Source organism: Ctenopharyngodon idella, chromosome 3, assembly GCF_019924925.1.
Source record: "Ctenopharyngodon idella isolate HZGC_01 chromosome 3, HZGC01, whole genome shotgun sequence".
NCBI lineage: Eukaryota > Metazoa > Chordata > Actinopteri > Cypriniformes > Xenocyprididae > Ctenopharyngodon > Ctenopharyngodon idella.
Window position 1 is genome coordinate 48,271,426 of NC_067222.1, and position 23,077 is coordinate 48,294,502.

Sequence of the window (23,077 nt, forward strand, 5' to 3'; positions counted from 1 at the left end):
AAACTAACAAAGACCAAAATCAAAACCAAAGCACCCAGGAGCAAGCAACACACCACGCCAACCAAAGTCTGAGCTTCATAGAGGGAAGAACAGGTGTACACGGTTCACTTGATGAGTCTCCCAGCCACACCCACTGGCCGGCCGTAGCAGGAAGAACGAGAGACTCGTCACACTCCCACCCCTGAAAAGAAAAGACCAGAGTCTTTAAGAACAAATCAAAACAACTCCACAACAGCAACACAAATTCCAGTAGTCCAAGTGACAAGAATCAATCCAAATCACAAATCTCCACCAGTCTAATCAACTCTCCAACTACTTCCAGCAACCTTGGCGCCTAGGAAGCAAATTAAGAAAAGAACAGGGAAAATGGGACAAATCCTATGACACTTAGAGAACATAACTGCTGATGCCTTATCTCGTATCCATATAGTCTGAGTCTTTAATGTGGCGAATATCTAACAGGCATGCCTGTAAAAATAAGCACCACCTCATTAACCTTTGGTTAGGGTTCTGTAACGAGTGAAGAAAAACGAAAGGGTTGTGATCAGTAAAAACCACCAGAGGTCCCTCAGACGAACCCACATATACTTCAAAGTGCTGTAAAGCCCAAATGAAAGCAAATAAGCAAAACAAAAAAGCAGAGCTCCGTAAACAACCCTGAAGAGCAGAATCCTCGAGACAGATTTCGTCTACCTCCCCCCCCCTACACTGACAGAAGTCGACGCTAAAACTGTAGCGTCACAAATAGCACAAGAATCTGTTAGAAAAACAGGTTTGATAGGAGTGTCAAGCACATTGGTTTTGTCCCAGCTACTTGATATTGTGTCAAAGCAATCTCTAAAAGCATAAGAAATCTGGCGAGCAACAGCCACAAAGTTTTCTTGAAATGGTAATCCGACAACAGGCGACGACGCGAGGGCCTGGTCATCTGGTTGCAAAGAGCGCACCTTTGCACGAGGATCAAAAAGCAATTTCATTCGGTCCTGAGCTTTACACACACATGCTTTTGCCAACTGGCAAGACTCAAAATCTCTTCGACAAAAATCACCAACATATGACAGAACATTCTTTGGTGGCTCGGACGGCTGGCTGATGGCCAGAATCGGATAAAGAGGTACAGGTTCCGACGACTGATTTGACTATTCCGCAAGTTGACACATGTGACAAGATTTAATGTACTTGGATACATCACACTTCACTTTCGGCCAAAAGAAACATTTCCAGAGCAACTTATATGTCTCTTTTACCCCCATATGGCCAGATGTATCATGTGCCGTCTGTAACACAAATTGGCGGAGAGACTGAGGAATTACAATTTGTACAATGGGATCACCAATTGCAAACTCTCCCTGTGGCACCCACTTCCGAACCAACAACCCTTCGCCCGGGTAACACCCAGAAGAAAGATTGACGGTTGCGTCATAAGGGAACAACTCGATCAAACGGCTCAACAAGAGTTGAATGGGTTTTTTGTCCCTTAATCAAATCGTTGCGTGACACAGACGATCAAACATCAGACAGAAGCAAATTTCAATGAATAAGGAAATCAAAATAAACAAAGACCAAAATAAAAAAAAAAAGGCACCCAGGAGCAAGCAACACACCGCGCCAAACAAAGCCTGAGCTTTATAGAGGGAAGAACAGGTGTACACGGTTCACTTGATGAGTCTCCCAGCCACACCCACTGGCCGGCCGTAGCAGGAAGAACGAGAGACTCGTCACACTATCCAAATGTTAAAGTTTAGCTTTTTTTTCCTCCTGGTCATGAATGACCTAGGGAGTCCAGAGAATTGTACTGCGGTGCTTTTGTGGAGGTTGATCGAAAAACCTAGGACCAGTCCGCGAAAGTAGGTTGTTTCGCATAATCTCCGATATTTAACAAACGATCTGATCGACAGCAGTGGTCCTAGAGGCAAAGTACAAACTCACCGCGGCCCAGATGGGCGTCGCCTTTGCCGGCTCTGCCCCCCACTGCCTCACATCGGCATCGCTTCTCGGCCTTTTGGCTAAGATCAAGTGTAGTATCTGTTCTTATCAGTTTAATATCTGATACGTCCCCTATCTGGGGACTATATATTAAATGGATTTTTGGCTCATGGAGCCGGAACCGGGGCTTGCTCCGTCCACTCCACGCATCGACCTGGTATTGCAGTGCCTCCAGGAACGGTGTGCTTCCCCTTTTTGGGGACTGCAAATTGTTGTGGCTAATAGCAGAGGGCATGTTGCTAGAGCTTCACGAAAAGTCTCTACCTACCTGTGGGGGGACGGCTGGCAGGGGGCTGCTGTCTCGCACCCTTGTGAAACGGTCTCCATTGTTCCGAAGCGGTGGTTCCCAAACCGGCACTGCACGTCTTGGATGTCACTCTTGTCTGGTGCACCCATCTGAGGTCTTGGAGTCTTTATTAACGAGCTGATGAGTGGAGTCAGGTGTGTTTGATTAGGGAGACATCTAATCAAACACGCCTGATTGATGGGAACCACTGCTCTAAAGGACCACAGCTCGTGTAGGTGCTTGGCAGTTTGCAGGCTTGAAGGCATGGTCACGGAAATCGCAGTCAAGTAACGGAAGGGACACGCCCTTCCTTTGCTTGGGGACGGGGGGTCACCGTTGATGAGGCATGGCAAAGAGGGATAGGGTAGCCTCTGACTGGAGGCCTGGGGACTCATACTTACCTGGCAGGGGAGACACCATGATCAGGAAGGTGGTTCACCCAGGGCGAGGCTCGGCCATTGCACTCCGGTTGTGCTGACCCCTGCGAATTCCCCAAATGTGGGAATCTCGACTGCATAATTTATGGTAGTGGGGGACTGCGTTCGCGCTCTCCCCTGGACGTACTGGTTGAAAGCAGATGAGGTGGTGCTGTGGTTTTTAACAGTCGTAGCGTTGTCTGTGGCTCCGTCTCCGTACGCGTTTGCACGCCCCTTTTTGGAGTCGTGTGTTGCACGTGCTCACCTGGTTTTGCAAAGTTCTGAGTTGTCGTTTAGGGACGATGGGCTTTTGGGGGCACTTGACCACACCCGTTTTCTAAATGACCCTGTGGTAGCCGTTGTCACGACCGACTCAAAGCCGTGACAAATGAAATGGAGGACATAGTCCGGTTGCTAGGTTGCAACAAAAAGAGATTTATTACCATAAATAAGAAAATACATAAAACAAGAAATCAACAAAACCAAACACAATTTCTGTCAGACACATCAATAATCAAACATCAGACAGAAGCAAATTTAAATGAATAAGGAAATCAAAATAAACTAACAAAGACCAAAATCAAAACCAAAGCACCCAGGAGCAAGCAACACACCACGCCAACCAAAGTCTGAGCTTCATAGAGGGAAGAACAGGTGTACACGGTTCACTTGATGAGTCTCCCAGCCACACCCACTGGCCGGCCGTAGCAGGAAGAACGAGAGACTCGTCACACTCCCACCCCTGAAAAGAAAAGACCAGAGTCTTTAAGAACAAATCAAAACAACTCCACAACAGCAACACAAATTCCAGTAGTCCAAGTGACAAGAATCAATCCAAATCACAAATCTCCACCAGTCTAATCAACTCTCCAACTACTTCCAGCAACCTTGGCGCCTAGGAAGCAAATTAAGAAAAGAACAGGGAAAATGGGACAAATCCTATGACACTTAGAGAACATAACTGCTGATGCCTTATCTCGTATCCATATAGTCTGAGTCTTTAATGTGGCGAATATCTAACAGGCATGCCTGTAAAAATAAGCACCACCTCATTAACCTTTGGTTAGGGTTCTGTAACGAGTGAAGAAAAACGAAAGGGTTGTGATCAGTAAAAACCACCAGAGGTCCCTCAGACGAACCCACATATACTTCAAAGTGCTGTAAAGCCCAAATGAAAGCAAATAAGCAAAACAAAAAAGCAGAGCTCCGTAAACAACCCTGAAGAGCAGAATCCTCGAGACAGATTTCGTCTACCTCCCCCCCCCCTACACTGACAGAAGTCGACGCTAAAACTGTAGCGTCACAAATAGCACAAGAATCTGTTAGAAAAACAGGTTTGATAGGAGTGTCAAGCACATTGGTTTTGTCCCAGCTACTTGATATTGTGTCAAAGCAATCTCTAAAAGCATAAGAAATCTGGCGAGCAACAGCCACAAAGTTTTCTTGAAATGGTAATCCGACAACAGGCGACGACGCGAGGGCCTGGTCATCTGGTTGCAAAGAGCGCACCTTTGCACGAGGATCAAAAAGCAATTTCATTCGGTCCTGAGCTTTACACACACATGCTTTTGCCAACTGGCAAGACTCAAAATCTCTTCGACAAAAATCACCAACATATGACAGAACATTCTTTGGTGGCTCGGACGGCTGGCTGATGGCCAGAATCGGATAAAGAGGTACAGGTTCCGACGACTGATTTGACTATTCCGCAAGTTGACACATGTGACAAGATTTAATGTACTTGGATACATCACACTTCACTTTCGGCCAAAAGAAACATTTCCAGAGCAACTTATATGTCTCTTTTACCCCCATATGGCCAGATGTATCATGTGCCGTCTGTAACACAAATTGGCGGAGAGACTGAGGAATTACAATTTGTACAATGGGATCACCAATTGCAAACTCTCCCTGTGGCACCCACTTCCGAACCAACAACCCTTCGCCCGGGTAACACCCAGAAGAAAGATTGACGGTTGCGTCATAAGGGAACAACTCGATCAAACGGCTCAACAAGAGTTGAATGGGTTTTTTGTCCCTTAATCAAATCGTTGCGTGACACAGACGATCAAACATCAGACAGAAGCAAATTTCAATGAATAAGGAAATCAAAATAAACAAACAAAGACCAAAATAAAAAAAAAAAGGCACCCAGGAGCAAGCAACACACCGCGCCAAACAAAGCCTGAGCTTTATAGAGGGAAGAACAGGTGTACACGGTTCACTTGATGAGTCTCCCAGCCACGCCCACTGGCCGGCCGTAGCAGGAAGAACGAGAGACTCGTCACACTATCCAAATGTTAAAGTTTAGCTTTTTTTTCCTCCTGGTCATGAATGACCTAGGGAGTCCAGAGAATTGTACTGCGGTGCTTTTGTGGAGGTTGATCGAAAAACCTAGGACCAGTCCGCGAAAGTAGGTTGTTTCGCATAATCTCCGATATTTAACAAACGATCTGATCGACAGCAGTGGTCCTAGAGGCAAAGTACAAACTCACCGCGGCCCAGATGGGCGTCGCCTTTGCCGGCTCTGCCCCCCACTGCCTCACATCGGCATCGCTTCTCGGCCTTTTGGCTAAGATCAAGTGTAGTATCTGTTCTTATCAGTTTAATATCTGATACGTCCCCTATCTGGGGACTATATATTAAATGGATTTTTGGCTCATGGAGCCGGAACCGGGGCTTGCTCCGTCCACTCCACGCATCGACCTGGTATTGCAGTGCCTCCAGGAACGGTGTGCTTCCCCTTTTTGGGGACTGCAAATTGTTGTGGCTAATAGCAGAGGGCATGTTGCTAGAGCTTCACGAAAAGTCTCTACCTACCTGTGGGGGGACGGCTGGCAGGGGGCTGCTGTCTCGCACCCTTGTGAAACGGTCTCCATTGTTCCGAAGCGGTGGTTCCCAAACCGGCACTGCACGTCTTGGATGTCACTCTTGTCTGGTGCACCCATCTGAGGTCTTGGAGTCTTTATTAACGAGCTGATGAGTGGAGTCAGGTGTGTTTGATTAGGGAGACATCTAATCAAACACGCCTGATTGATGGGAACCACTGCTCTAAAGGACCACAGCTCGTGTAGGTGCTTGGCAGTTTGCAGGCTTGAAGGCATGGTCACGGAAATCGCAGTCAAGTAACGGAAGGGACACGCCCTTCCTTTGCTTGGGGACGGGGGGTCACCGTTGATGAGGATGGCAAAGAGGGATAGGGTAGCCTCTGACTGGAGGCCTGGGGACTCATACTTACCTGGCAGGGGAGACACCATGATCAGGAAGGTGGTTCACCCAGGGCGAGGCTCGGCCATTGCACTCCGGTTGTGCTGACCCCTGCGAATTCCCCAAATGTGGGAATCTCGACTGCATAATTTATGGTAGTGGGGGACTGCGTTCGCGCTCTCCCCTGGACATACTGGTTGAAAGCAGATGAGGTGGTGCTGTGGTTTTTAACAGTCGTAGCGTTGTCTGTGGCTCCGTCTCCGTACGCGTTTGCACGCCCCTTTTTGGAGTCGTGTGTTGCACGTGCTCACCTGGTTTTGCAAAGTTCTGAGTTGTCGTTTAGGGACGATGGGCTTTTGGGGGCACTTGACCACACCCGTTTTCTAAATGACCCTGTGGTAGCTGTTGTCACGACCGACTCAAAGCCGTGACAAATGAAATGGAGGACATAGTCCGGTTGCTAGGTTGCAACAAAAAGAGATTTATTACCATAAATAAGAAAATACATAAAACAAGAAATCAACAAAACCAAACACAATTTCTGTCAGACACATCAATAATCAAACATCAGACAGAAGCAAATTTAAATGAATAAGGAAATCAAAATAAACTAACAAAGACCAAAATCAAAACCAAAGCACCCAGGAGCAAGCAACACACCACGCCAACCAAAGTCTGAGCTTCATAGAGGGAAGAACAGGTGTACACGGTTCACTTGATGAGTCTCCCAGCCACACCCACTGGCCGGCCGTAGCAGGAAGAACGAGAGACTCGTCACACTCCCACCCCTGAAAAGAAAAGACCAGAGTCTTTAAGAACAAATCAAAACAACTCCACAACAGCAACACAAATTCCAGTAGTCCAAGTGACAAGAATCAATCCAAATCACAAATCTCCACCAGTCTAATCAACTCTCCAACTACTTCCAGCAACCTTGGCGCCTAGGAAGCAAATTAAGAAAAGAACAGGGAAAATGGGACAAATCCTATGACACTTAGAGAACATAACTGCTGATGCCTTATCTCGTATCCATATAGTCTGAGTCTTTAATGTGGCGAATATCTAACAGGCATGCCTGTAAAAATAAGCACCACCTCATTAACCTTTGGTTAGGGTTCTGTAACGAGTGAAGAAAAACGAAAGGGTTGTGATCAGTAAAAACCACCAGAGGTCCCTCAGACGAACCCACATATACTTCAAAGTGCTGTAAAGCCCAAATGAAAGCAAATAAGCAAAACAAAAAAGCAGAGCTCCGTAAACAACCCTGAAGAGCAGAATCCTCGAGACAGATTTCGTCTACCTCCCCCCCCCTACACTGACAGAAGTCGACGCTAAAACTGTAGCGTCACAAATAGCACAAGAATCTGTTAGAAAAACAGGTTTGATAGGAGTGTCAAGCACATTGGTTTTGTCCCAGCTACTTGATATTGTGTCAAAGCAATCTCTAAAAGCATAAGAAATCTGGCGAGCAACAGCCACAAAGTTTTCTTGAAATGGTAATCCGACAACAGGCAACGACGCGAGGGCCTGGTCATCTGGTTGCAAAGAGCGCACCTTTGCACGAGGATCAAAAAGCAATTTCATTCGGTCCTGAGCTTTACACACACATGCTTTTGCCAACTGGCAAGACTCAAAATCTCTTCGACAAAAATCACCAACATATGACAGAACATTCTTTGGTGGCTCGGACGGCTGGCTGATGGCCAGAATCGGATAAAGAGGTACAGGTTCCGACGACTGATTTGACTATTCCGCAAGTTGACACATGTGACAAGATTTAATGTACTTGGATACATCACACTTCACTTTCGGCCAAAAGAAACATTTCCAGAGCAACTTATATGTCTCTTTTACCCCCATATGGCCAGATGTATCATGTGCCGTCTGTAACACAAATTGGCGGAGAGACTGAGGAATTACAATTTGTACAATGGGATCACCAATTGCAAACTCTCCCTGTGGCACCCACTTCCGAACCAACAACCCTTCGCCCGGGTAACACCCAGAAGAAAGATTGACGGTTGCGTCATAAGGGAACAACTCGATCAAACGGCTCAACAAGAGTTGAATGGGTTTTTTGTCCCTTAATCAAATCGTTGCGTGACACAGACGATCAAACATCAGACAGAAGCAAATTTCAATGAATAAGGAAATCAAAATAACAAACAAAGACCAAAATAAAAAAAAAAAGGCACCCAGGAGCAAGCAACACACCGCGCCAAACAAAGCCTGAGCTTTATAGAGGGAAGAACAGGTGTACACGGTTCACTTGATGAGTCTCCCAGCCACACCCACTGGCCGGCCGTAGCAGGAAGAACGAGAGACTCGTCACACTATCCAAATGTTAAAGTTTAGCTTTTTTTTCCTCCTGGTCATGAATGACCTAGGGAGTCCAGAGAATTGTACTGCGGTGCTTTTGTGGAGGTTGATCGAAAAACCTAGGACCAGTCCGCGAAAGTAGGTTGTTTCGCATAATCTCCGATATTTAACAAACGATCTGATCGACAGCAGTGGTCCTAGAGGCAAAGTACAAACTCACCGCGGCCCAGATGGGCGTCGCCTTTGCCGGCTCTGCCCCCCACTGCCTCACATCGGCATCGCTTCTCGGCCTTTTGGCTAAGATCAAGTGTAGTATCTGTTCTTATCAGTTTAATATCTGATACGTCCCCTATCTGGGGACTATATATTAAATGGATTTTTGGCTCATGGAGCCGGAACCGGGGCTTGCTCCGTCCACTCCACGCATCGACCTGGTATTGCAGTGCCTCCAGGAACGGTGTGCTTCCCCTTTTTGGGGACTGCAAATTGTTGTGGCTAATAGCAGAGGGCATGTTGCTAGAGCTTCACGAAAAGTCTCTACCTACCTGTGGGGGGACGGCTGGCAGGGGGCTGCTGTCTCGCACCCTTGTGAAACGGTCTCCATTGTTCCGAAGCGGTGGTTCCCAAACCGGCACTGCACGTCTTGGATGTCACTCTTGTCTGGTGCACCCATCTGAGGTCTTGGAGTCTTTATTAACGAGCTGATGAGTGGAGTCAGGTGTGTTTGATTAGGGAGACATCTAATCAAACACGCCTGATTGATGGGAACCACTGCTCTAAAGGACCACAGCTCGTGTAGGTGCTTGGCAGTTTGCAGGCTTGAAGGCATGGTCACGGAAATCGCAGTCAAGTAACGGAAGGGACACGCCCTTCCTTTGCTTGGGGACGGGGGGTCACCGTTGATGAGGATGGCAAAGAGGGATAGGGTAGCCTCTGACTGGAGGCCTGGGGACTCATACTTACCTGGCAGGGGAGACACCATGATCAGGAAGGTGGTTCACCCAGGGCGAGGCTCGGCCATTGCACTCCGGTTGTGCTGACCCCTGCGAATTCCCCAAATGTGGGAATCTCGACTGCATAATTTATGGTAGTGGGGGACTGCGTTCGCGCTCTCCCCTGGACGTACTGGTTGAAAGCAGATGAGGTGGTGCTGTGGTTTTTAACAGTCGTAGCGTTGTCTGTGGCTCCGTCTCCGTACGCGTTTGCACGCCCCTTTTTGGAGTCGTGTGTTGCACGTGCTCACCTGGTTTTGCAAAGTTCTGAGTTGTCGTTTAGGGACGATGGGCTTTTGGGGGCACTTGACCACACCCGTTTTCTAAATGACCCTGTGGTAGCCGTTGTCACGACCGACTCAAAGCCGTGACAAATGAAATGGAGGACATAGTCCGGTTGCTAGGTTGCAACAAAAAGAGATTTATTACCATAAATAAGAAAATACATAAAACAAGAAATCAACAAAACCAAACACAATTTCTGTCAGACACATCAATAATCAAACATCAGACAGAAGCAAATTTAAATGAATAAGGAAATCAAAATAAACTAACAAAGACCAAAATCAAAACCAAAGCACCCAGGAGCAAGCAACACACCACGCCAACCAAAGTCTGAGCTTCATAGAGGGAAGAACAGGTGTACACGGTTCACTTGATGAGTCTCCCAGCCACACCCACTGGCCGGCCGTAGCAGGAAGAACGAGAGACTCGTCACACTCCCACCCCTGAAAAGAAAAGACCAGAGTCTTTAAGAACAAATCAAAACAACTCCACAACAGCAACACAAATTCCAGTAGTCCAAGTGACAAGAATCAATCCAAATCACAAATCTCCACCAGTCTAATCAACTCTCCAACTACTTCCAGCAACCTTGGCGCCTAGGAAGCAAATTAAGAAAAGAACAGGGAAAATGGGACAAATCCTATGACACTTAGAGAACATAACTGCTGATGCCTTATCTCGTATCCATATAGTCTGAGTCTTTAATGTGGCGAATATCTAACAGGCATGCCTGTAAAAATAAGCACCACCTCATTAACCTTTGGTTAGGGTTCTGTAACGAGTGAAGAAAAACGAAAGGGTTGTGATCAGTAAAAACCACCAGAGGTCCCTCAGACGAACCCACATATACTTCAAAGTGCTGTAAAGCCCAAATGAAAGCAAATAAGCAAAACAAAAAAGCAGAGCTCCGTAAACAACCCTGAAGAGCAGAATCCTCGAGACAGATTTCGTCTACCTCCCCCCCCCTACACTGACAGAAGTCGACGCTAAAACTGTAGCGTCACAAATAGCACAAGAATCTGTTAGAAAAACAGGTTTGATAGGAGTGTCAAGCACATTGGTTTTGTCCCAGCTACTTGATATTGTGTCAAAGCAATCTCTAAAAGCATAAGAAATCTGGCGAGCAACAGCCACAAAGTTTTCTTGAAATGGTAATCCGACAACAGGCAACGACGCGAGGGCCTGGTCATCTGGTTGCAAAGAGCGCACCTTTGCACGAGGATCAAAAAGCAATTTCATTCGGTCCTGAGCTTTACACACACATGCTTTTGCCAACTGGCAAGACTCAAAATCTCTTCGACAAAAATCACCAACATATGACAGAACATTCTTTGGTGGCTCGGACGGCTGGCTGATGGCCAGAATCGGATAAAGAGGTACAGGTTCCGACGACTGATTTGACTATTCCGCAAGTTGACACATGTGACAAGATTTAATGTACTTGGATACATCACACTTCACTTTCGGCCAAAAGAAACATTTCCAGAGCAACTTATATGTCTCTTTTACCCCCATATGGCCAGATGTATCATGTGCCGTCTGTAACACAAATTGGCGGAGAGACTGAGGAATTACAATTTGTACAATGGGATCACCAATTGCAAACTCTCCCTGTGGCACCCACTTCCGAACCAACAACCCTTCGCCCGGGTAACACCCAGAAGAAAGATTGACGGTTGCGTCATAAGGGAACAACTCGATCAAACGGCTCAACAAGAGTTGAATGGGTTTTTTGTCCCTTAATCAAATCGTTGCGTGACACAGACGATCAAACATCAGACAGAAGCAAATTTCAATGAATAAGGAAATCAAAATAAACAAACAAAGACCAAAATAAAAAAAAAAAGGCACCCAGGAGCAAGCAACACACCGCGCCAAACAAAGCCTGAGCTTTATAGAGGGAAGAACAGGTGTACACGGTTCACTTGATGAGTCTCCCAGCCACACCCACTGGCCGGCCGTAGCAGGAAGAACGAGAGACTCGTCACACTATCCAAATGTTAAAGTTTAGCTTTTTTTTCCTCCTGGTCATGAATGACCTAGGGAGTCCAGAGAATTGTACTGCGGTGCTTTTGTGGAGGTTGATCGAAAAACCTAGGACCAGTCCGCGAAAGTAGGTTGTTTCGCATAATCTCCGATATTTAACAAACGATCTGATCGACAGCAGTGGTCCTAGAGGCAAAGTACAAACTCACCGCGGCCCAGATGGGCGTCGCCTTTGCCGGCTCTGCCCCCCACTGCCTCACATCGGCATCGCTTCTCGGCCTTTTGGCTAAGATCAAGTGTAGTATCTGTTCTTATCAGTTTAATATCTGATACGTCCCCTATCTGGGGACTATATATTAAATGGATTTTTGGCTCATGGAGCCGGAACCGGGGCTTGCTCCGTCCACTCCACGCATCGACCTGGTATTGCAGTGCCTCCAGGAACGGTGTGCTTCCCCTTTTTGGGGACTGCAAATTGTTGTGGCTAATAGCAGAGGGAATGTTGCTAGAGCTTCACGAAAAGTCTCTACCTACCTGTGGGGGGACGGCTGGCAGGGGGCTGCTGTCTCGCACCCTTGTGAAACGGTCTCCATTGTTCCGAAGCGGTGGTTCCCAAACCGGCACTGCACGTCTTGGATGTCACTCTTGTCTGGTGCACCCATCTGAGGTCTTGGAGTCTTTATTAACGAGCTGATGAGTGGAGTCAGGTGTGTTTGATTAGGGAGACATCTAATCAAACACGCCTGATTGATGGGAACCACTGCTCTAAAGGACCACAGCTCGTGTAGGTGCTTGGCAGTTTGCAGGCTTGAAGGCATGGTCACGGAAATCGCAGTCAAGTAACGGAAGGGACACGCCCTTCCTTTGCTTGGGGACGGGGGGTCACCGTTGATGAGGATGGCAAAGAGGGATAGGGTAGCCTCTGACTGGAGGCCTGGGGACTCATACTTACCTGGCAGGGGAGACACCATGATCAGGAAGGTGGTTCACCCAGGGCGAGGCTCGGCCATTGCACTCCGGTTGTGCTGACCCCTGCGAATTCCCCAAATGTGGGAATCTCGACTGCATAATTTATGGTAGTGGGGGACTGCGTTCGCGCTCTCCCCTGGACATACTGGTTGAAAGCAGATGAGGTGGTGCTGTGGTTTTTAACAGTCGTAGCGTTGTCTGTGGCTCCGTCTCCGTACGCGTTTGCACGCCCCTTTTTGGAGTCGTGTGTTGCACGTGCTCACCTGGTTTTGCAAAGTTCTGAGTTGTCGTTTAGGGACGATGGGCTTTTGGGGGCACTTGACCACACCCGTTTTCTAAATGACCCTGTGGTAGCTGTTGTCACGACCGACTCAAAGCCGTGACAAATGAAATGGAGGACATAGTCCGGTTGCTAGGTTGCAACAAAAAGAGATTTATTACCATAAATAAGAAAATACATAAAACAAGAAATCAACAAAACCAAACACAATTTCTGTCAGACACATCAATAATCAAACATCAGACAGAAGCAAATTTAAATGAATAAGGAAATCAAAATAAACTAACAAAGACCAAAATCAAAACCAAAGCACCCAGGAGCAAGCAACACACCACGCCAACCAAAGTCTGAGCTTCATAGAGGGAAGAACAGGTGTACACGGTTCACTTGATGAGTCTCCCAGCCACACCCACTGGCCGGCCGTAGCAGGAAGAACGAGAGACTCGTCACACTCCCACCCCTGAAAAGAAAAGACCAGAGTCTTTAAGAACAAATCAAAACAACTCCACAACAGCAACACAAATTCCAGTAGTCCAAGTGACAAGAATCAATCCAAATCACAAATCTCCACCAGTCTAATCAACTCTCCAACTACTTCCAGCAACCTTGGCGCCTAGGAAGCAAATTAAGAAAAGAACAGGGAAAATGGGACAAATCCTATGACACTTAGAGAACATAACTGCTGATGCCTTATCTCGTATCCATATAGTCTGAGTCTTTAATGTGGCGAATATCTAACAGGCATGCCTGTAAAAATAAGCACCACCTCATTAACCTTTGGTTAGGGTTCTGTAACGAGTGAAGAAAAACGAAAGGGTTGTGATCAGTAAAAACCACCAGAGGTCCCTCAGACGAACCCACATATACTTCAAAGTGCTGTAAAGCCCAAATGAAAGCAAATAAGCAAAACAAAAAAGCAGAGCTCCGTAAACAACCCTGAAGAGCAGAATCCTCGAGACAGATTTCGTCTACCTCCCCCCCCCTACACTGACAGAAGTCGACGCTAAAACTGTAGCGTCACAAATAGCACAAGAATCTGTTAGAAAAACAGGTTTGATAGGAGTGTCAAGCACATTGGTTTTGTCCCAGCTACTTGATATTGTGTCAAAGCAATCTCTAAAAGCATAAGAAATCTGGCGAGCAACAGCCACAAAGTTTTCTTGAAATGGTAATCCGACAACAGGCAACGACGCGAGGGCCTGGTCATCTGGTTGCAAAGAGCGCACCTTTGCACGAGGATCAAAAAGCAATTTCATTCGGTCCTGAGCTTTACACACACATGCTTTTGCCAACTGGCAAGACTCAAAATCTCTTCGACAAAAATCACCAACATATGACAGAACATTCTTTGGTGGCTCGGACGGCTGGCTGATGGCCAGAATCGGATAAAGAGGTACAGGTTCCGACGACTGATTTGACTATTCCGCAAGTTGACACATGTGACAAGATTTAATGTACTTGGATACATCACACTTCACTTTCGGCCAAAAGAAACATTTCCAGAGCAACTTATATGTCTCTTTTACCCCCATATGGCCAGATGTATCATGTGCCGTCTGTAACACAAATTGGCGGAGAGACTGAGGAATTACAATTTGTACAATGGGATCACCAATTGCAAACTCTCCCTGTGGCACCCACTTCCGAACCAACAACCCTTCGCCCGGGTAACACCCAGAAGAAAGATTGACGGTTGCGTCATAAGGGAACAACTCGATCAAACGGCTCAACAAGAGTTGAATGGGTTTTTTGTCCCTTAATCAAATCGTTGCGTGACACAGACGATCAAACATCAGACAGAAGCAAATTTCAATGAATAAGGAAATCAAAATAAACAAACAAAGACCAAAATAAAAAAAAAAAGGCACCCAGGAGCAAGCAACACACCGCGCCAAACAAAGCCTGAGCTTTATAGAGGGAAGAACAGGTGTACACGGTTCACTTGATGAGTCTCCCAGCCACACCCACTGGCCGGCCGTAGCAGGAAGAACGAGAGACTCGTCACACTATCCAAATGTTAAAGTTTAGCTTTTTTTTCCTCCTGGTCATGAATGACCTAGGGAGTCCAGAGAATTGTACTGCGGTGCTTTTGTGGAGGTTGATCGAAAAACCTAGGACCAGTCCGCGAAAGTAGGTTGTTTCGCATAATCTCCGATATTTAACAAACGATCTGATCGACAGCAGTGGTCCTAGAGGCAAAGTACAAACTCACCGCGGCCCAGATGGGCGTCGCCTTTGCCGGCTCTGCCCCCCACTGCCTCACATCGGCATCGCTTCTCGGCCTTTTGGCTAAGATCAAGTGTAGTATCTGTTCTTATCAGTTTAATATCTGATACGTCCCCTATCTGGGGACTATATATTAAATGGATTTTTGGCTCATGGAGCCGGAACCGGGGCTTGCTCCGTCCACTCCACGCATCGACCTGGTATTGCAGTGCCTCCAGGAACGGTGTGCTTCCCCTTTTTGGGGACTGCAAATTGTTGTGGCTAATAGCAGAGGGAATGTTGCTAGAGCTTCACGAAAAGTCTCTACCTACCTGTGGGGGGACGGCTGGCAGGGGGCTGCTGTCTCGCACCCTTGTGAAACGGTCTCCATTGTTCCGAAGCGGTGGTTCCCAAACCGGCACTGCACGTCTTGGATGTCACTCTTGTCTGGTGCACCCATCTGAGGTCTTGGAGTCTTTATTAACGAGCTGATGAGTGGAGTCAGGTGTGTTTGATTAGGGAGACATCTAATCAAACACGCCTGATTGATGGGAACCACTGCTCTAAAGGACCACAGCTCGTGTAGGTGCTTGGCAGTTTGCAGGCTTGAAGGCATGGTCACGGAAATCGCAGTCAAGTAACGGAAGGGACACGCCCTTCCTTTGCTTGGGGACGGGGGGTCACCGTTGATGAGGATGGCAAAGAGGGATAGGGTAGCCTCTGACTGGAGGCCTGGGGACTCATACTTACCTGGCAGGGGAGACACCATGATCAGGAAGGTGGTTCACCCAGGGCGAGGCTCGGCCATTGCACTCCGGTTGTGCTGACCCCTGCGAATTCCCCAAATGTGGGAATCTCGACTGCATAATTTATGGTAGTGGGGGACTGCGTTCGCGCTCTCCCCTGGACATACTGGTTGAAAGCAGATGAGGTGGTGCTGTGGTTTTTAACAGTCGTAGCGTTGTCTGTGGCTCCGTCTCCGTACGCGTTTGCACGCCCCTTTTTGGAGTCGTGTGTTGCACGTGCTCACCTGGTTTTGCAAAGTTCTGAGTTGTCGTTTAGGGACGATGGGCTTTTGGGGGCACTTGACCACACCCGTTTTCTAAATGACCCTGTGGTAGCTGTTGTCACGACCGACTCAAAGCCGTGACAAATGAAATGGAGGACATAGTCCGGTTGCTAGGTTGCAACAAAAAGAGATTTATTACCATAAATAAGAAAATACATAAAACAAGAAATCAACAAAACCAAACACAATTTCTGTCAGACACATCAATAATCAAACATCAGACAGAAGCAAATTTAAATGAATAAGGAAATCAAAATAAACTAACAAAGACCAAAATCAAAACCAAAGCACCCAGGAGCAAGCAACACACCACGCCAACCAAAGTCTGAGCTTCATAGAGGGAAGAACAGGTGTACACGGTTCACTTGATGAGTCTCCCAGCCACACCCACTGGCCGGCCGTAGCAGGAAGAACGAGAGACTCGTCACACTCCCACCCCTGAAAAGAAAAGACCAGAGTCTTTAAGAACAAATCAAAACAACTCCACAACAGCAACACAAATTCCAGTAGTCCAAGTGACAAGAATCAATCCAAATCACAAATCTCCACCAGTCTAATCAACTCTCCAACTACTTCCAGCAACCTTGGCGCCTAGGAAGCAAATTAAGAAAAGAACAGGGAAAATGGGACAAATCCTATGACACTTAGAGAACATAACTGCTGATGCCTTATCTCGTATCCATATAGTCTGAGTCTTTAATGTGGCGAATATCTAACAGGCATGCCTGTAAAAATAAGCACCACCTCATTAACCTTTGGTTAGGGTTCTGTAACGAGTGAAGAAAAACGAAAGGGTTGTGATCAGTAAAAACCACCAGAGGTCCCTCAGACGAACCCACATATACTTCAAAGTGCTGTAAAGCCCAAATGAAAGCAAATAAGCAAAACAAAAAAGCAGAGCTCCGTAAACAACCCTGAAGAGCAGAATCCTCGAGACAGATTTCGTCTACCTCCCCCCCCCCTACACTGACAGAAGTCGACGCTAAAACTGTAGCGTCACAAATAGCACAAGAATCTGTTAGAAAAACAGGTTTGATAGGAGTGTCAAGCACATTGGTTTTGTCCCAGCTACTTGATATTGTGTCAAAGCAATCTCTAAAAGCATAAGAAATCTGGCGAGCAACAGCCACAAAGTTTTCTTGAAATGGTAATCCGACAACAGGCAACGACGCGAGGGCCTGGTCATCTGGTTGCAAAGAGCGCACCTTTGCACGAGGATCAAAAAGCAATTTCATTCGGTCCTGAGCTTTACACACACATGCTTTTGCCAACTGGCAAGACTCAAAATCTCTTCGACAAAAATCACCAACATATGACAGAACATTCTTTGGTGGCTCGGACGGCTGGCTGATGGCCAGAATCGGATAAAGAGGTACAGGTTCCGACGACTGATTTGACTATTCCGCAAGTTGACACATGTGACAAGATTTAATGTACTTGGATACATCACACTTCACTTTCGGCCAAAAGAAACATTTCCAGAGCAACTTATATGTCTCTTTTACCCCCATATGGCCAGATGTATCATGTGCCGTCTGTAACACAAATTGGCGGAGAGACTGAGGAATTACAATTTGTACAATGGGATCACCAATTGCAAACTCTCCCTGTGGCACCCACTTCCGAACCAACAACCCTTCGCCCGGGTAACACCCAGAAGAAAGATTGACGGTTGCGTCATAAGGGAACAACTCGATCAAACGGCTCAACAAGAGTTGAATGGGTTTTTTGTCCCTTAATCAAATCGTTGCGTGACACAGACGATCAAACATCAGACAGAAGCAAATTTCAATGAATAAGGAAATCAAAATAAACAAACAAAGACCAAAATAAAAAAAAAAAGGCACCCAGGAGCAAGCAACACACCGCGCCAAACAAAGCCTGAGCTTTATAGAGGGAAGAACAGGTGTACACGGTTCACTTGATGAGTCTCCCAGCCACACCCACTGGCCGGCCGTAGCAGGAAGAACGAGAGACTCGTCACACTATCCAAATGTTAAAGTTTAGCTTTTTTTTCCTCCTGGTCATGAATGACCTAGGGAGTCCAGAGAATTGTACTGCGGTGCTTTTGTGGAGGTTGATCGAAAAACCTAGGACCAGTCCGCGAAAGTAGGTTGTTTCGCATAATCTCCGATATTTAACAAACGATCTGATCGACAGCAGTGGTCCTAGAGGCAAAGTACAAACTCACCGCGGCCCAGATGGGCGTCGCCTTTGCCGGCTCTGCCCCCCACTGCCTCACATCGGCATCGCTTCTCGGCCTTTTGGCTAAGATCAAGTGTAGTATCTGTTCTTATCAGTTTAATATCTGATACGTCCCCTATCTGGGGACTATATATTAAATGGATTTTTGGCTCATGGAGCCGGAACCGGGGCTTGCTCCGTCCACTCCACGCATCGACCTGGTATTGCAGTGCCTCCAGGAACGGTGTGCTTCCCCTTTTTGGGGACTGCAAATTGTTGTGGCTAATAGCAGAGGGAATGTTGCTAGAGCTTCACGAAAAGTCTCTACCTACCTGTGGGGGGACGGCTGGCAGGGGGCTGCTGTCTCGCACCCTTGTGAAACGGTCTCCATTGTTCCGAAGCGGTGGTTCCCAAACCGGCACTGCACGTCTTGGATGTCACTCTTGTCTGGTGCACCCATCTGAGGTCTTGGAGTCTTTATTAACGAGCTGATGAGTGGAGTCAGGTGTGTTTGATTAGGGAGACATCTAATCAAACACGCCTGATTGATGGGAACCACTGCTCTAAAGGACCACAGCTCGTGTAGGTGCTTGGCAGTTTGCAGGCTTGAAGGCATGGTCACGGAAATCGCAGTCAAGTAACGGAAGGGACACGCCCTTCCTTTGCTTGGGGACGGGGGGTCACCGTTGATGAGGATGGCAAAGAGGGATAGGGTAGCCTCTGACTGGAGGCCTGGGGACTCATACTTACCTGGCAGGGGAGACACCATGATCAGGAAGGTGGTTCACCCAGGGCGAGGCTCGGCCATTGCACTCCGGTTGTGCTGACCCCTGCGAATTCCCCAAATGTGGGAATCTCGACTGCATAATTTATGGTAGTGGGGGACTGCGTTCGCGCTCTCCCCTGGACATACTGGTTGAAAGCAGATGAGGTGGTGCTGTGGTTTTTAACAGTCGTAGCGTTGTCTGTGGCTCCGTCTCCGTACGCGTTTGCACGCCCCTTTTTGGAGTCGTGTGTTGCACGTGCTCACCTGGTTTTGCAAAGTTCTGAGTTGTCGTTTAGGGACGATGGGCTTTTGGGGGCACTTGACCACACCCGTTTTCTAAATGACCCTGTGGTAGCTGTTGTCACGACCGACTCAAAGCCGTGACAAATGAAATGGAGGACATAGTCCGGTTGCTAGGTTGCAACAAAAAGAGATTTATTACCATAAATAAGAAAATACATAAAACAAGAAATCAACAAAACCAAACACAATTTCTGTCAGACACATCAATAATCAAACATCAGACAGAAGCAAATTTAAATGAATAAGGAAATCAAAATAAACTAACAAAGACCAAAATCAAAACCAAAGCACCCAGGAGCAAGCAACACACCACGCCAACCAAAGTCTGAGCTTCATAGAGGGAAGAACAGGTGTACACGGTTCACTTGATGAGTCTCCCAGCCACACCCACTGGCCGGCCGTAGCAGGAAGAACGAGAGACTCGTCACACTCCCACCCCTGAAAAGAAAAGACCAGAGTCTTTAAGAACAAATCAAAACAACTCCACAACAGCAACACAAATTCCAGTAGTCCAAGTGACAAGAATCAATCCAAATCACAAATCTCCACCAGTCTAATCAACTCTCCAACTACTTCCAGCAACCTTGGCGCCTAGGAAGCAAATTAAGAAAAGAACAGGGAAAATGGGACAAATCCTATGACACTTAGAGAACATAACTGCTGATGCCTTATCTCGTATCCATATAGTCTGAGTCTTTAATGTGGCGAATATCTAACAGGCATGCCTGTAAAAATAAGCACCACCTCATTAACCTTTGGTTAGGGTTCTGTAACGAGTGAAGAAAAACGAAAGGGTTGTGATCAGTAAAAACCACCAGAGGTCCCTCAGACGAACCCACATATACTTCAAAGTGCTGTAAAGCCCAAATGAAAGCAAATAAGCAAAACAAAAAAGCAGAGCTCCGTAAACAACCCTGAAGAGCAGAATCCTCGAGACAGATTTCGTCTACCTCCCCCCCCCTACACTGACAGAAGTCGACGCTAAAACTGTAGCGTCACAAATAGCACAAGAATCTGTTAGAAAAACAGGTTTGATAGGAGTGTCAAGCACATTGGTTTTGTCCCAGCTACTTGATATTGTGTCAAAGCAATCTCTAAAAGCATAAGAAATCTGGCGAGCAACAGCCACAAAGTTTTCTTGAAATGGTAATCCGACAACAGGCAACGACGCGAGGGCCTGGTCATCTGGTTGCAAAGAGCGCACCTTTGCACGAGGATCAAAAAGCAATTTCATTCGGTCCTGAGCTTTACACACACATGCTTTTGCCAACTGGCAAGACTCAAAATCTCTTCGACAAAAATCACCAACATATGACAGAACATTCTTTGGTGGCTCGGACGGCTGGCTGATGGCCAGAATCGGATAAAGAGGTACAGGTTCCGACGACTGATTTGACTATTCCGCAAGTTGACACATGTGACAAGATTTAATGTACTTGGATACATCACACTTCACTTTCGGCCAAAAGAAACATTTCCAGAGCAACTTATATGTCTCTTTTACCCCCATATGGCCAGATGTATCATGTGCCGTCTGTAACACAAATTGGCGGAGAGACTGAGGAATTACAATTTGTACAATGGGATCACCAATTGCAAACTCTCCCTGTGGCACCCACTTCCGAACCAACAACCCTTCGCCCGGGTAACACCCAGAAGAAAGATTGACGGTTGCGTCATAAGGGAACAACTCGATCAAACGGCTCAACAAGAGTTGAATGGGTTTTTTGTCCCTTAATCAAATCGTTGCGTGACACAGACGATCAAACATCAGACAGAAGCAAATTTCAATGAATAAGGAAATCAAAATAAACAAACAAAGACCAAAATAAAAAAAAAAAGGCACCCAGGAGCAAGCAACACACCGCGCCAAACAAAGCCTGAGCTTTATAGAGGGAAGAACAGGTGTACACGGTTCACTTGATGAGTCTCCCAGCCACACCCACTGGCCGGCCGTAGCAGGAAGAACGAGAGACTCGTCACACTATCCAAATGTTAAAGTTTAGCTTTTTTTTCCTCCTGGTCATGAATGACCTAGGGAGTCCAGAGAATTGTACTGCGGTGCTTTTGTGGAGGTTGATCGAAAAACCTAGGACCAGTCCGCGAAAGTAGGTTGTTTCGCATAATCTCCGATATTTAACAAACGATCTGATCGACAGCAGTGGTCCTAGAGGCAAAGTACAAACTCACCGCGGCCCAGATGGGCGTCGCCTTTGCCGGCTCTGCCCCCCACTGCCTCACATCGGCATCGCTTCTCGGCCTTTTGGCTAAGATCAAGTGTAGTATCTGTTCTTATCAGTTTAATATCTGATACGTCCCCTATCTGGGGACTATATATTAAATGGATTTTTGGCTCATGGAGCCGGAACCGGGGCTTGCTCCGTCCACTCCACGCATCGACCTGGTATTGCAGTGCCTCCAGGAACGGTGTGCTTCCCCTTTTTGGGGACTGCAAATTGTTGTGGCTAATAGCAGAGGGAATGTTGCTAGAGCTTCACGAAAAGTCTCTACCTACCTGTGGGGGGACGGCTGGCAGGGGGCTGCTGTCTCGCACCCTTGTGAAACGGTCTCCATTGTTCCGAAGCGGTGGTTCCCAAACCGGCACTGCACGTCTTGGATGTCACTCTTGTCTGGTGCACCCATCTGAGGTCTTGGAGTCTTTATTAACGAGCTGATGAGTGGAGTCAGGTGTGTTTGATTAGGGAGACATCTAATCAAACACGCCTGATTGATGGGAACCACTGCTCTAAAGGACCACAGCTCGTGTAGGTGCTTGGCAGTTTGCAGGCTTGAAGGCATGGTCACGGAAATCGCAGTCAAGTAACGGAAGGGACACGCCCTTCCTTTGCTTGGGGACGGGGGGTCACCGTTGATGAGGATGGCAAAGAGGGATAGGGTAGCCTCTGACTGGAGGCCTGGGGACTCATACTTACCTGGCAGGGGAGACACCATGATCAGGAAGGTGGTTCACCCAGGGCGAGGCTCGGCCATTGCACTCCGGTTGTGCTGACCCCTGCGAATTCCCCAAATGTGGGAATCTCGACTGCATAATTTATGGTAGTGGGGGACTGCGTTCGCGCTCTCCCCTGGACATACTGGTTGAAAGCAGATGAGGTGGTGCTGTGGTTTTTAACAGTCGTAGCGTTGTCTGTGGCTCCGTCTCCGTACGCGTTTGCACGCCCCTTTTTGGAGTCGTGTGTTGCACGTGCTCACCTGGTTTTGCAAAGTTCTGAGTTGTCGTTTAGGGACGATGGGCTTTTGGGGGCACTTGACCACACCCGTTTTCTAAATGACCCTGTGGTAGCCTGTTGTCACGACCGACTCAAAGCCGTGACAAATGAAATGGAGGACATAGTCCGGTTGCTAGGTTGCAACAAAAAGAGATTTATTACCATAAATAAGAAAATACATAAAACAAGAAATCAACAAAACCAAACACAATTTCTGTCAGACACATCAATAATCAAACATCAGACAGAAGCAAATTTAAATGAATAAGGAAATCAAAATAAACTAACAAAGACCAAAATCAAAACCAAAGCACCCAGGAGCAAGCAACACACCACGCCAACCAAAGTCTGAGCTTCATAGAGGGAAGAACAGGTGTACACGGTTCACTTGATGAGTCTCCCAGCCACACCCACTGGCCGGCCGTAGCAGGAAGAACGAGAGACTCGTCACACTCCCACCCCTGAAAAGAAAAGACCAGAGTCTTTAAGAACAAATCAAAACAACTCCACAACAGCAACACAAATTCCAGTAGTCCAAGTGACAAGAATCAATCCAAATCACAAATCTCCACCAGTCTAATCAACTCTCCAACT

At 47.1% G+C, this 23,077-nt stretch overlaps 14 non-coding genes across 14 annotated transcripts; all 14 read left to right on the forward strand.

The window, feature by feature from the left end:
• The first annotated feature begins 1,986 nt into the window (after positions 1–1,986).
• On the forward strand, positions 1,987–2,177 carry LOC127510304 (U2 spliceosomal RNA). Its single transcript, XR_007929546.1, has one exon. It is a non-coding gene; the product is annotated as a U2 spliceosomal RNA (small nuclear RNA).
• Positions 2,178–2,665: 488 nt separating this feature from the next.
• LOC127510291 (U1 spliceosomal RNA) lies at positions 2,666–2,829 on the forward strand. The gene has a single exon (XR_007929535.1). It is a non-coding gene; the product is annotated as a U1 spliceosomal RNA (small nuclear RNA).
• A 2,411-nt stretch (positions 2,830–5,240) lies between these two features.
• Positions 5,241–5,431, forward strand: LOC127510305 (U2 spliceosomal RNA). Its single transcript, XR_007929547.1, has one exon. It is a non-coding gene; the product is annotated as a U2 spliceosomal RNA (small nuclear RNA).
• Positions 5,432–5,918: 487 nt separating this feature from the next.
• Positions 5,919–6,082, forward strand: LOC127510292 (U1 spliceosomal RNA). The gene has a single exon (XR_007929536.1). It is a non-coding gene; the product is annotated as a U1 spliceosomal RNA (small nuclear RNA).
• A 2,409-nt stretch (positions 6,083–8,491) lies between these two features.
• On the forward strand, positions 8,492–8,682 carry LOC127510306 (U2 spliceosomal RNA). Its single transcript, XR_007929548.1, has one exon. It is a non-coding gene; the product is annotated as a U2 spliceosomal RNA (small nuclear RNA).
• A 487-nt stretch (positions 8,683–9,169) lies between these two features.
• On the forward strand, positions 9,170–9,333 carry LOC127510293 (U1 spliceosomal RNA). The gene has a single exon (XR_007929537.1). It is a non-coding gene; the product is annotated as a U1 spliceosomal RNA (small nuclear RNA).
• Positions 9,334–11,743: 2,410 nt separating this feature from the next.
• LOC127510307 (U2 spliceosomal RNA) lies at positions 11,744–11,934 on the forward strand. Its single transcript, XR_007929549.1, has one exon. It is a non-coding gene; the product is annotated as a U2 spliceosomal RNA (small nuclear RNA).
• A 487-nt stretch (positions 11,935–12,421) lies between these two features.
• Positions 12,422–12,585, forward strand: LOC127510294 (U1 spliceosomal RNA). Its single transcript, XR_007929538.1, has one exon. It is a non-coding gene; the product is annotated as a U1 spliceosomal RNA (small nuclear RNA).
• A 2,410-nt stretch (positions 12,586–14,995) lies between these two features.
• Positions 14,996–15,186, forward strand: LOC127510309 (U2 spliceosomal RNA). Its single transcript, XR_007929551.1, has one exon. It is a non-coding gene; the product is annotated as a U2 spliceosomal RNA (small nuclear RNA).
• Positions 15,187–15,673: 487 nt separating this feature from the next.
• LOC127510295 (U1 spliceosomal RNA) lies at positions 15,674–15,837 on the forward strand. Its single transcript, XR_007929539.1, has one exon. It is a non-coding gene; the product is annotated as a U1 spliceosomal RNA (small nuclear RNA).
• Positions 15,838–18,248: 2,411 nt separating this feature from the next.
• LOC127510310 (U2 spliceosomal RNA) lies at positions 18,249–18,439 on the forward strand. Its single transcript, XR_007929552.1, has one exon. It is a non-coding gene; the product is annotated as a U2 spliceosomal RNA (small nuclear RNA).
• A 487-nt stretch (positions 18,440–18,926) lies between these two features.
• On the forward strand, positions 18,927–19,090 carry LOC127510296 (U1 spliceosomal RNA). Its single transcript, XR_007929540.1, has one exon. It is a non-coding gene; the product is annotated as a U1 spliceosomal RNA (small nuclear RNA).
• Positions 19,091–21,500: 2,410 nt separating this feature from the next.
• LOC127510311 (U2 spliceosomal RNA) lies at positions 21,501–21,691 on the forward strand. The gene has a single exon (XR_007929553.1). It is a non-coding gene; the product is annotated as a U2 spliceosomal RNA (small nuclear RNA).
• A 487-nt stretch (positions 21,692–22,178) lies between these two features.
• LOC127510297 (U1 spliceosomal RNA) lies at positions 22,179–22,342 on the forward strand. The gene has a single exon (XR_007929541.1). It is a non-coding gene; the product is annotated as a U1 spliceosomal RNA (small nuclear RNA).
• The last annotated feature ends 735 nt before the right edge of the window (positions 22,343–23,077 follow it).